Here is a 12,186-nt window from a genome sequence, read left to right as displayed (position 1 = left end):
CATAGCTAGTTACGCTTGCTCTGACTCAGTACATTTATTAGCTAGCTAGCCATCTAACTGGCAATTAGCATTAGCGGCTAACACGATTTAGGCCCAACTTGCTACGAAAAGACAAACTAGCCATTTGCAGATGTAAGAAACACAAACTAATAGTGTAATTATAGAACACTTGTGGATTGATATTAAGAAGCAAAGTGAAAACATTGCTGCATGTGCTGCATTGACAATGCACAAGTGTATCATGGTCGAGGAACAACAAATGCGCTCCATGAGTGACAGGGGGCGGGGCTAGGTCTGTGTGGAAAGCGGCATAGAGACAGAGCGGAAAGAGATGATTCAATTAGCGGCGTAAACTATAAAAATGGACGTTACAAATGGCGTATCAGATTTGACGAAGCAAATATTCAAATACCGTTATAGAAGGTAAAGTAAAAACCCAAACCGGTCCGTGCATCAATACCGGTACATTGTAAAATACGCTATACCGACCAGCCCTATGTCACTTTTGTTTTCGGTTGCTTATGTTATGTTTTACATAATCTGGTTCCTTGCTTGTATTCAAATACATGTACAATTTGATATGATGTTGACCTGAAACAAGGAAAATTATGGGAAAAATTATTCATAAATTCTATAGACGCCCAAACAGCAGTATTTTTTACAGATTTCAGATGACAGAGCGATTCAATCGTAAAGGCGTCTGCATGCTTCCCAGCCGAAACAGTTCAGAACAGTTTGTGCATGTATTATGATATTTTGTGACATTTTTGTTCGTTTTGGACTTCGATAAGGGTTTCCTCAGCTGTTCAGGCACACAACTGTTTTTCTCGAGGCAAGCCGAAGTCGGCAGTCGAAGTCTACGCCCCTTTCATCTGTGACTGGTCAACAGTAGGGATTTTTTTAAAAAGTCTGTTGTCATTCAATGAGACGACTCATTGTCATGCACATTTTTTCATTGACAAATACGGCACCAAACATCTTAGTTAGATGTAAAATTGGGCGACTAAGATCTCCTCAGCAAAAACATAAAAATTAATGACAGATTTCTTGAGTTATCTTAGATTAATTCTGACTTTTGAGGAAGTGTATACTGGCTACGGAGTCTCAAAACAGACAAAGTACTATTGCTGCCTTTTTCTCATTTTTCAAGCAACAGTATTTTAAGGGAGTATGCGAGCAACACTCCTTCGGTTCGACTAGGTGCCAGTCCAACTGAAGCACGCCCACGCCTTACGGAGTCGATGAGTAAATGTCCGTCCCATTTTGCCATTAGACTCATATGATAGTCTATTGAGAGGTCCAACAGCATCCTGCACAGATTCAGTCTACTGATCAAGCAAGCTTGTGTGGATATTAGGGATAGGTTAGTTAGCAGCTACTCTGGGTTGGCATCATACATCAGCCTCGAAGAGCAGAAGTTCTATGCATAAGAAAGGACTAGTTTATAGCTAGAGCACTGACTGTCAATAGGATTCTGATAAATTGACAACAACTGGAGCAGTAACTAGCAACATACCCCATTGATAGAAGCTAACGCCTATTGATGACAGCAGTGGAGGATGGAGCTATAGGAGGACGGGCTCATTGTAAAGGCTGGAATGGAATAAATGGAACAGTATCAAACGCAAACATCTGGAAACCACGTTTGACTACGTTCCATTAATTTAATTCCAGCCATTACAATGAGCCCGTCCTCCTATAGCTCCTCCCACCAGCCTCCACTGGATGATCATATCTTCTGGCTGTAAGAGACCAGACGCTTTCTCTAAACTTTAACATGCATCACTTGCAGTACATTTTTGGAAACATAAGGAATGTATCTTTCATATCAACAAGAAATACTTTTCAAAAAAACTAAAAGGTTAAATTACTACACACCTTTATAGGGTTAGGTTTCCCACACTGCCATATTTGCATGTTACAGTGCTTGTTTATGGAAAACGGCCGAGTCAACTATCTGTGCTAATTAGCTCTCTGCGTCTCTAAAGACCTGGGTGTAAACAGAAGATCGACCCCACAAACGTGTTGTCACTGAAAAATACTGTCAGCTGCAACTGTGTTAAACCTGGTTAAAGGTCGACCTTTGGTAAGAAAGAAAAAAAACAACCCCGCCCCTTTCTAAATTTTCTAACAGAAATGGGGTGTGCCTTTGGTGGTTAGTCAATGTGTCATTCTAAACCGTCCAGTTGGTGGCGGCAATACAACTTTTGGATGTAGTTTGCCATAAAAGCAACAGAAGAAGAAAATGGTGCCGTCATTCTGGCCATGCGCACCGAAACCGACATAGCTAGTTCGTTAGCTAAGCTAGCCACTTTATCTAGCAAGTAACTTCATGTGTTGACGTATTTTCACAGGATTTGTTTTTGGAGAAATGGCACTTTGGTCAAATATATTATTAATCCAATTGTGTTTTTAAGCATTAAATGACCTGGTATGATGGTGCATTGATCAGTTACACAGTTTAAATACGTTATGGGTAGAGCATTGCGCTTGCAACGCCAGGGTTGTGGGTTCGAGTCCCACGGGGGGCCAGTATGAGAAAAAAATAAAAATAAATGTATGCACTCACTAACTGTATGTCGCTCTGGATAAGAGCGTCTGCTAAATGACAAAAATGTCATGTTTGCCCAAAGTCGACCTTTAAAACAGTGTACAGTAACTGCATGTTTTCCATTTGTGAAATTATTTTGATGTGATATGAAAGTAGAGAGCTTTATGTGGCGTATTTGGCTGCCAGAGCCAATTCGCCTCTAAATATAACATGTATTAAGGCCCTTGGACTATAAGGAGTAACGGTAGGCTCTTTAATCCATTATCCGGCTACTAGCAACATACATATCTGTAGCTGGCCGGTTATTAATTATATGAGCTAGATCGCTAATATAACACGATTTTCTCTAACTGTACTGTAAAGTTAGCCTATATAATATATATACAAACTGCACCAGATGTCAAATGCAGCTTAATTACAAACGCCTTGATGCGCTTTGACGCTGACCAGTTGAAATTAGGACAGTTAGCTACAATGCTATTTAGCTAGTTAACAAGAAGACTAGCTAGCTAACCTTTTAAGCAAACTGCTGCAACGCCATTATATTGGCTAGTAACGTTACCTACCAGCTGTGCACTAGTGCAAATACATTCCTGTCATTTCATAACTTACGTTTGCGGATAAACGTTTCACATTGAGTAGGTACAGTGTCCGACAAAATGCAGCTTTCCAGGCCTAGGTTAGCTAACTAGCTGCATTGCAAAAGCCATTTTGTTTTTTGCCGCGATGCCAGCAGAACAAGGAAGGATACATGGTATTTTCTCCCTGAATGAACGGTGATTGATATCCGTGAAGTTGATATTTTTGAAAATAATCTGTTTAGACATAGCTACCTGTCATACAATACCGGGTGTGGTTCTTTGTTTGTCTTTGTGGGATCTGTAGAAATCGGCTCTTCTCTTGCCTGTGATGAGGGATATGGCAGCCTGAGCAAAAAGCCCGACAATGAAAACAGGCTGATTAATCGAGAGCAGAACCAATGGTAATATCGAAGGTATTGAATCCAATCTATTGCGTTTTTTCTGCAAAAAAAATATATATATATATATCCACCATCACACATACAGTATCTTATTTTCTATACAAATGTGTAAATTATAGTTTATTCATCAGTATATAATTTATTTAAACTACAAACAACGTTTCCACCACAGTACCAGCATAAATCAGAGTTATTTAGTGCTCCTATTTGCAATTTTTTGCGAAGTTATGACAGATTGCATATTTGGTCAATATTGTGATATTAGACATTTGTTATGGGAATCTGTTGTTACATTCTTCTGTATTAGATACCTACTGTTATGTTAGTGTCATATCATGTACCGTACACATATTTTTTTTTCAAAAACAGCACATAAATTCAGGATGAGGCTAAATTAAGATTTGAGACTGCATCAACCTCAACACTACTATGTCATTTTCTTAACAATGCAAACATGTCTAAACTGATTTTTTAAATCACTCCTGTCGGGAATTAATAAAGTTGAATCGAATTGACATTCCGGTGTGTCTGTGGCCAAAGCTCCCATGATGCTCTCATTAGCTCGTCACCTGACTAATTATCACGCTTGTAACAGCTACTGCCTCCATTCCCTCTGGGTCACATTAAACTGCTGTCATCCACACACTGAGAGAGAGAGGTATAGACAGAGGCTGTGTACGTATGAGAAAGATAAATAGTGTGTTTGTGAGATACAGGCCTAGGTCCTAGAGAATGTGCATTTTGTGTGTGTGTGTGTGTGCATGTGTTTATGAGAGACAGAAGCTGTATGTTTGAGAGACGGAGGGAATGATGGAGAGAAGGAAGGATGAGAGAGAGAAGGAATGAGAGCCGGAGTATTTAAACATGCCACAGACATCTGATCCAAGCACTGTATTCGATACCAGAAACATTTAAAAAAAGACACAGAAACACGATCCATCCATGCCGTCCTGGTAATCGATACGGGGATGAACTATCTGACAACATTATGTACTGTATGCGCAATGCATACATCTCTCTCAGGGGGTTTGGTGGTGGTGGTGGTCAAATGACTTGCCTCTCAATCATAACTGTCATAACTGGTTGCTGTTTGCATCACCAAAGTGCACCAGTGGGCAATGTCTGGTGAAGCAAGGCTACGTACCCCGGCAGCCGATACTAGGTTTAGAGACATGTACGGGGGATGAAATACACACAAGCCCTACCCTTGGACTCCACCTCACCTCTGAACTCTGAGTCAGATTATATATGTTTTTGGTCTTCTTCATCATGCACATTTTTTTTCTTTCTTTCTTTCTTTCTCTCTCTCTCTCTCTCTCTCTCTCTCTCTCTCTCTCTCTCTCTCTCTCTCTCTCTCTCTCTCTCTCTCTCTCTCTCTCTCTCTCTCTCCATCCCCACCCACAACGCTGTATAAGTTTCACCACATGCTTGGGGGTTGTCTCCCCCCTTCGCCCCAAGGCCCCTACCCCCCGCCACTGCACCTGTTCGCAGAGTTAAATTGACCCCTTAGCCTCCTGCCTCACCCCTCAGCCTCACGACAATCATTATTTATTGGACAGAGAGGCACATTATTCAAACACCTGTCTGAATGGATAAACAAGTGTTCACAATGTTGACAGGACGGGACGGCTGGCAAACAGGCAGGGAGATAAGTGGATCATGGGCGAGCAGCATTAGCTAATGAAGATTTACGTACAGTGTATTCGGAAAGTATTCAGACCCCTAGACTTTTTCCACATTTTGTTACATAACAGCCTTATTCTAAAATTGATTAAATTGTTTTTTCCCCTCATCAATCTACACACAATACCCCATAATGTCAAAGCAAAAACAAGCTCTGTCAGGTTGGATGGGGAGCGACGCTTCGCAGCTATTTTCAGGTCTCTCCAGAGATGTTTGATCTGGTTCAAGTCCGGGATCTGGCTGGGTCACTCAAGGACATTCAAAGACTTGTCCCGAAGCCACTCCTGCATTGTCTTGTCTGTGTGCTTAGGGTCATTGTCCTGTTGGAAGGTGAACCTTCACCCCAGGCTGAAGTCCTGAGTGCTCTGGAGCAGGTTTTCATCAAGGATCTCTCTGTACTTTGCTCTTTTAATCTTTCCCTCGATCCTGACTAGTCTCCCAGTCCCTGCAGCATGATGCTGCCACCACCATCCTTCACCGTAGAGATGGTGCCAGGTTTCCTCCAGAGGTGACGCTCGGCATTCAGGCCAAAAAGTTCAATCTTGGTTTCATCAGACCAGATAATCTTGTTTCTCATGGTCTGAGAGTCCTTTAGGTGCCTTTTGGCAAACTCCAAGCGGCCAGTCATGTGCCTTTTACTGAGGAGTGGCTTCCGTCTGGCCACTCTACCATAAAGGCCTGATTGGTGGCCGAGTGGCGCAGTGGTCTAAGGCACTGCATCGCGGTGCTAGCTGTGCCACTAGATATCCTGGTTCGAATCCTGGTTCGAATCCATCCTGGTTCGAATCCATGGGGCGGCGCACAATTGGCCCAGTGTCGTCCAGGGTAGGGGAGGGAATGGCCGGCAGGGATGTAGCTCAGTTGGTAGAGCATGGCGTTTGCAACACCAGGGTTGCGGGTTCGATTCCCACGGGGGGTAAAAAAAAAAAAAGTAGAATAATAATGTATGCACTCACTAAAAAACTGTAAGTCGCTCTGGATAAGAGCGTCTGCTAAAAGACTTAAATGTAAAACATTTAATGGTTGTCCTTCTGGAAGGTTCTCCCATCTCCACAGAGGAACTCTGGAGCTCTGTTAGAGTAACCATCCGGTTCTTGGTCACCTCCCTGACCAAGGGTTTTCTCTCCCGATTGCTCAGTTTGGCTGTGTGACCAGCTCTAGGAAGAGTCTTGGTGGTTCCAAACTTCTTCCATTTAAGAATGATGGAGGCCACTGTGTTCTTGGGGACCTTCAATGCAGCAGACATTTTTTGGTACCCTTCCCCAGATCTGTGCCATGACACAATCATGTCTCGGAGCTCTACGGACAATTCCTTCGACCTCATGGCTTGGTTTTTGCTCTGACATGCACTGTCAACTGTGGGACCTTATATAGACAGGTGTGTGCCTTTCCAAATCATGTCCAATCAATTGAATTTACCACAGGTGGACTCCAATCAAGTTGTAGAAACATCTCAAGGATGATCAATGGAAGGTATTGTAAGGGATCGGGAGTTGGCAGGGTCTAGACAGAGTCTGACACTTCCCCGATCTACAGAGAGGGGGAGTCATCAGACTCGATCTGGTTCACCTGAGTTCTGAGCACACCTGTCAGTAATTAGTGTAGGATTTAAGGTGTGCTCAGAAGCTCAGTCGGCGCGAGGTATTGTTCCATTGTGACTTGCTAAGCGTTTTGTTCCGAGAGAGAGAGAGAGAGAGAGAGAGAGAGAGAGAGAGAGAGAGAGAGAGAGAGAGAGAGAGAGAGAGAGAGAGAGAGAGAGAGAGAGAGAGAGAGAGAGAGAGAGAGAGAGAGAGAGAGAGAGAGAGAGAGAGAGAGAGAGAGAGAGAGAGAGAGAGAGAGAGAGAGAGAGAGAGAGAGAGAGAGAGAGAGTTTGTTGTTTTTGATTACCCGTGTATCCGACCTGTGCCTTGTTGTTTGACTCCCCGAATTGCTTAATCCTCTGCTTGTCTACCCCAGTGATTACCGTCCTCTGATCCTGTGCCTGTGCCCTCGACTACGACTAAGCCCGCTCCATTGGTACCTCTGCCTGTCTATGCCTGGCCCGGTTTTGACCACAGCCCGCCCGACCACGATTAAGCTATTCCCTTGTCTGTACTCTAATAAAGCATCGCTATTCTGCGATTGGATCTTATCACCCTGTCCGAGTATTCATTACAGGTATTTATGTTTTTTTTTTTTTATAAATTAGCAAACATTTTAAAAACCTGTTTTCGCATTGTCATTATGGGGTGTTGTGTGTAAACTGATAAGGAAACAATTGAATTTAATTAATTTTAGAGTAAGGCTGTAACGTAACAAAATGTGGAAAAAGGGGTCTGAATACTTTCCGAATGCACTGTATGCCATCTTGTATGTGTACTATAAATACCAAGCATATTACAAAATGACAAGATGGATGCCGTTGGTAGGCATGTTGCATGAGCATGTGATGACAAACCAATGACTACTGTCCGTCCATGACGGTGGAGGGTGTTTTCAGTTATTTCACCCAGCTAAGGGAAAATAAGATGATGATGAGGATTATGGTGATAATGATCATGGTGATGCATGTGACATGTTATTTTCAAAGGTAATAATATGGTTATTGTTCTGGGGAAAAACATTGAGAAGATGTCTGTAAATCCTTTCCATAAACTGTGTCTGTGTGACTACGCTTTCAAATCAAATAGGGGCCTACCATTTTTTTAAATGTCCAGTCTATTTCTGTGGCAAAGTCAATTTATATAACAATTTAAGACTTCATATATCAAATTGATAATCAAACCTCACAACTGACCACACAGAGAAAATAGCATATCTCTATTTCGACCAGTCTCGACTAAATAAGATGACCATGTGCTCTTGCTACCAGAATATCCCCAACAGTATAATCTCACTGCTCATCTTGTTCCGTAGACCCAACACTCTCTTATATCAGCCGCCCGCGTCCTCAGATTACAGACCCCCAGCTACTACTGCTGCTGTATTGGTGTGTGGTTGTCGTTGCTGCCGTAAGCCTACCCTAGATGCTAGGGACACATTAATATGGCAGATAGGAGGAAGTACTACAAGGTGGCGCTTTCTTCCAAGGTGGGGCGAGTAGGGGGGAGTCGGGTTGGGAAGATACGTGGGCGGGGGTTTCAAATCAACCTCGGAACGATGAGAGGAGACACTGTATTGATTTGGTGCAGACAGGATGAAAATGATACGGGTGCCACGGTGGGACAAACAGAGCGGTGTGGGGTGTTTCTCACTTCTCCCCATGGGGTTTGCATCATCAGCAGTCATGGCAGCGACGGGGAAGACAGCCTGGGTGTTAACAGTGCTGCATAATGGATTGGCTTCCAGGCTGGGATGCGATATCGTCAATGTGTAATATAGTACTACAGTAGAGTAGGACTAATTAAGAGCAGGTGGTGGACTGGAGAGCATCCAGCCAACTGAACTCAGAAGTCAGACTTCCATGCTAAAGCAAATCTCTCCTCGGGACCCCCAGCCGTTCCATGTGTTTGATGTATTCCAGAGCTAACATAGCTGATTCAACTTGTCAACTATTTAATTATCAAGCCTTTGAATAGGTGAATCAGGTGAGCAATTTCAAGGCTACAACTAAATTGTGAAACTACTGGGGGTACCAGAGGAGTGCTTTGAAAACCACTGTGCTAGAGAGGTATCTCAGCAAGCCACCTTGAGGTTGAACTGGCCCCTAACATTGAGGTTGAACTGGCACCTAACCTTGAGGTTGAACTGGCCCCTAAACACAGACCTAGAATCAGATGTCCTGAGCCCAAATCCTCATTAGGATAGAACATATCTGACCCTGGGACCAGCGGTTAAGGTCAACTCCTATCAACTCTGACAATACAACAGCACATAGTTGGACCAAGTAACAACACAATCAACAGGGAAAGGTAGCTTTGTTTGCACATCATGAACACTCCTCAGTAGATTAACTCAATATGCCCACACTGTTGCCTAGACGACTGCTACTGTATCTATTGCACCCAAGGGGATTGGATGAATCACTCAACGTAACACCCCTGAACTGCCCCGTTGGTCCCCCACCCCGACCCCACTTTGCGGTGTGACAGTAATGCACGACAGGGGTAGGCTTCATGACTTTGAGCGGCACGCGGTAGTCTGGGGTGTAAATTCAGAGCGTCGCCAGCCGTTCCGTTCCACGCCCTCAACAACACCGCAGAGTGGCTGAGCCATCAGCAGCTCTATGCAAATGACTGGGCAATACAAATGCAGAATGGAGATTCAACGCGAGAATGTAGCACTGTAGAAATGAAAATGTACCATAGGGTTTAAGTGCTGACTTGGCTGCAGAATACCAGTAGTGAGGAGGAGAGCTAAAAAACTATCCACCAACTAAACCATATGCTCTCTCTCCCTCTCTCACTCCCCAGCAGTTCATTTAGCTCACACTCTCTCACTCTGACACCATGTCTCTCAAGTGCCCATCACGAGTGCTTAGGACATAAATCTTTTTTAGGACTCCTCTTATTTTTAGACCCAGGTCTGTGATGTGGTGTGGGTATAGGCTAGTGGCCATCACTCTAAGACAACGTACCAAATGGCAGCTTTTTGCATACAGTACATTACTTTTGAAAGTAGTACACTATTTAAGGAATAGGGTGCTATTTGGGATGCTGCTTAAGACTCCTCTCGCTCCCAAGAGTGAAGGAGGTCACGGCTGAGACTGCGAGGAATTCCACAATGCTACAGTCAGAACCTACCTACTGAATCACACAGTTTCCCAGTTGTGTGAAAACATGCTGTCACACCCTTCAATGTGGCCTTAAGCTAAAAGTGCCTGAGCTAAAGCTTTATAAATGGATGACATGCAATGCTAATAACTAGGCTACGTAGTGCCTGTTGGGTAGCGGCCAGTTCCAAGTGATTTACTGCTGGCAAATATAATGATTTACGGTATCGCCTTTCCCTTTTAACCAATCTGTGGCCATCGTGTCCGTCTAGCACATTGCTAATTTGTGCTATTCAGGTACACGGTGTGACATTTCAGTGCAGAGAAGCACAGCACCAATTAAAACTGAACCCAGAAGAACCTGATGATAAGGTGCATTAGCAGGACTTTATGTTCCTACAGGCAATGGGATATAGGCAACTCGTGTTTAATAAGCACCTCAGAATAGGTTTGGCGCATTTCAGCTAAGCCGTTACTAAGAGACAACATTACAGACCAGTGGTTCCCAACTCCGGTCCTCGAGTACCCCCAACAGCACCCATTTTTGTTGTAGCTGTGGACAAACATACGTGATTCAACTCATTGAGGGCCTGATGATTAGTTGACAAGTTGAATCAGGTGTGCTTGTCTGGGACTATAATAAAAAATGTGTACTGTTCGGGGTATTCGAGGACCGGAGTTGAGAAGCACTGTTATAGACCATCTCTGATTTTGACACTTTATTCTCTGCTACATCTATAGTTGAGTTATACCGTCCTACGTGCTGTCCCGTCACATGTGGATATCATAAATGCCACGAAGACTGTTTCATTGACAAGCGTCTTGTGATTACATCTAATTGCAGTCACGCAGAGAATTTTGTTTCCTCTGAGCATGACACATTCAAAGCAATGCTCTACAGCAGGGTTTGGCCAACTCCAGTCCCCGGGGGCCTGATTGGTGTCACACTTTTGCCCCAGACCCAGCTAACACACCTGACCCCAATAGTCAACTAAATATGATCTTCAGTTTAGGATGAAATTAGAATAATCAGCTGGGATGGGGAAAAGTGTAACACCACTCCAGCCCCCGAGGACTGGAATTGCCAATCCCTGTCCTACTGGGTCCAGTGTGTCTCGCTGTGTGATTGATGAGAGGAATAAGGGAGGAGGGAGGTCCTCTCAGCCTCTGTTACTTGGCAGACCCCAGAACCCTTACCCTGATCTGGAGTGCCCCACTCAGATCCCCCTTTGCATAAACTGACCCTTCAAACTGCTTCCAACAGATGAGCTCAGTAATTGTGAGGTGTGATGTGAATCTCCTCAATTGACTGAAGGGCTGAAACAGTCTCTGTTAGGTGTATCTAATTAAGAGTTAGGCGACTGAAGTGCTGAAACAGTCTCTGTTAGGTATATCTATGGACAAAGCATAACTGTAGGCATAACAGCACGTGTAATAACAATGAACAGACGTTTGGTCTTGTGGCTCAGTCGGTAGATCATAGCACTTGCAAAGCCAAGGGTTGTGGATTCAATTCCTGCTGGGGCCATCCATAATGAAATCTGCTGCCTCTAAAGGTTTATCTGGATATTTCACTCTTGATCTGGTGACTTTTGACTTTTTAACAACCGCTATGAAAATGTTACAGTCATGCCTTGTGGTGTTTTGTGGGGCACGAGTGTTTGTCAGGCATTGATTCATTGATTCCCTGACTCACAAAGCTGTCAAACAACGGGCCTGAAAGCTTTGATTTACGCCTTTAGTTTACAAGCCCACTGTTGTGAAAAGCTGCAGTCCGGACTCTAGCCATGTGAGACAGTTAAAGTACAATTATAAGGCCCCCTTGACCCACAGTGGCCACCTGTGACTCTGTCACATTGCATGTGTATAAACGTATTGTATTGTTTTCTCTCGCACGCAGCCCTGCCATGGCCAACCTTTTTAGAGTGGTTATTTTAGATCCTCGGCAACCCGTGTTACAATGTGTCAGTGGAATGCCACGCAGTTTGATGAGGTATAGGTTATGCACATACGCAGTGTGGTGTTTTCACGGTCATTCTGAGAGATCATTCTGAGAGATCATTCTGAGAGATCATTCTGAGAGTTCATTCTGAGAGATCATTCTGACTGTGGTGAAATAGACAATTGGCCAAGTTAAGAGAGGATCATGTGCACACGTCATGATATGATCATTTGGCTTATTTAGGACCCTGTTTGAACCTCTAATCAAGTAGGTTTCCAAAGACTCATACAAGTCCTAGAATGTGGTTAATGAGAGGGTTAAAGGGTCACGCACAGACA

The sequence above is a fragment of the Coregonus lavaretus genome (assembly GCF_964263955.1).
Source record: "Coregonus lavaretus genome assembly, contig: SUPER_35_unloc_2, whole genome shotgun sequence".
Classification (NCBI taxonomy): domain Eukaryota; kingdom Metazoa; phylum Chordata; class Actinopteri; order Salmoniformes; family Salmonidae; genus Coregonus; species Coregonus lavaretus.
Note: the sequence above shows the minus strand (reverse complement) of the source record.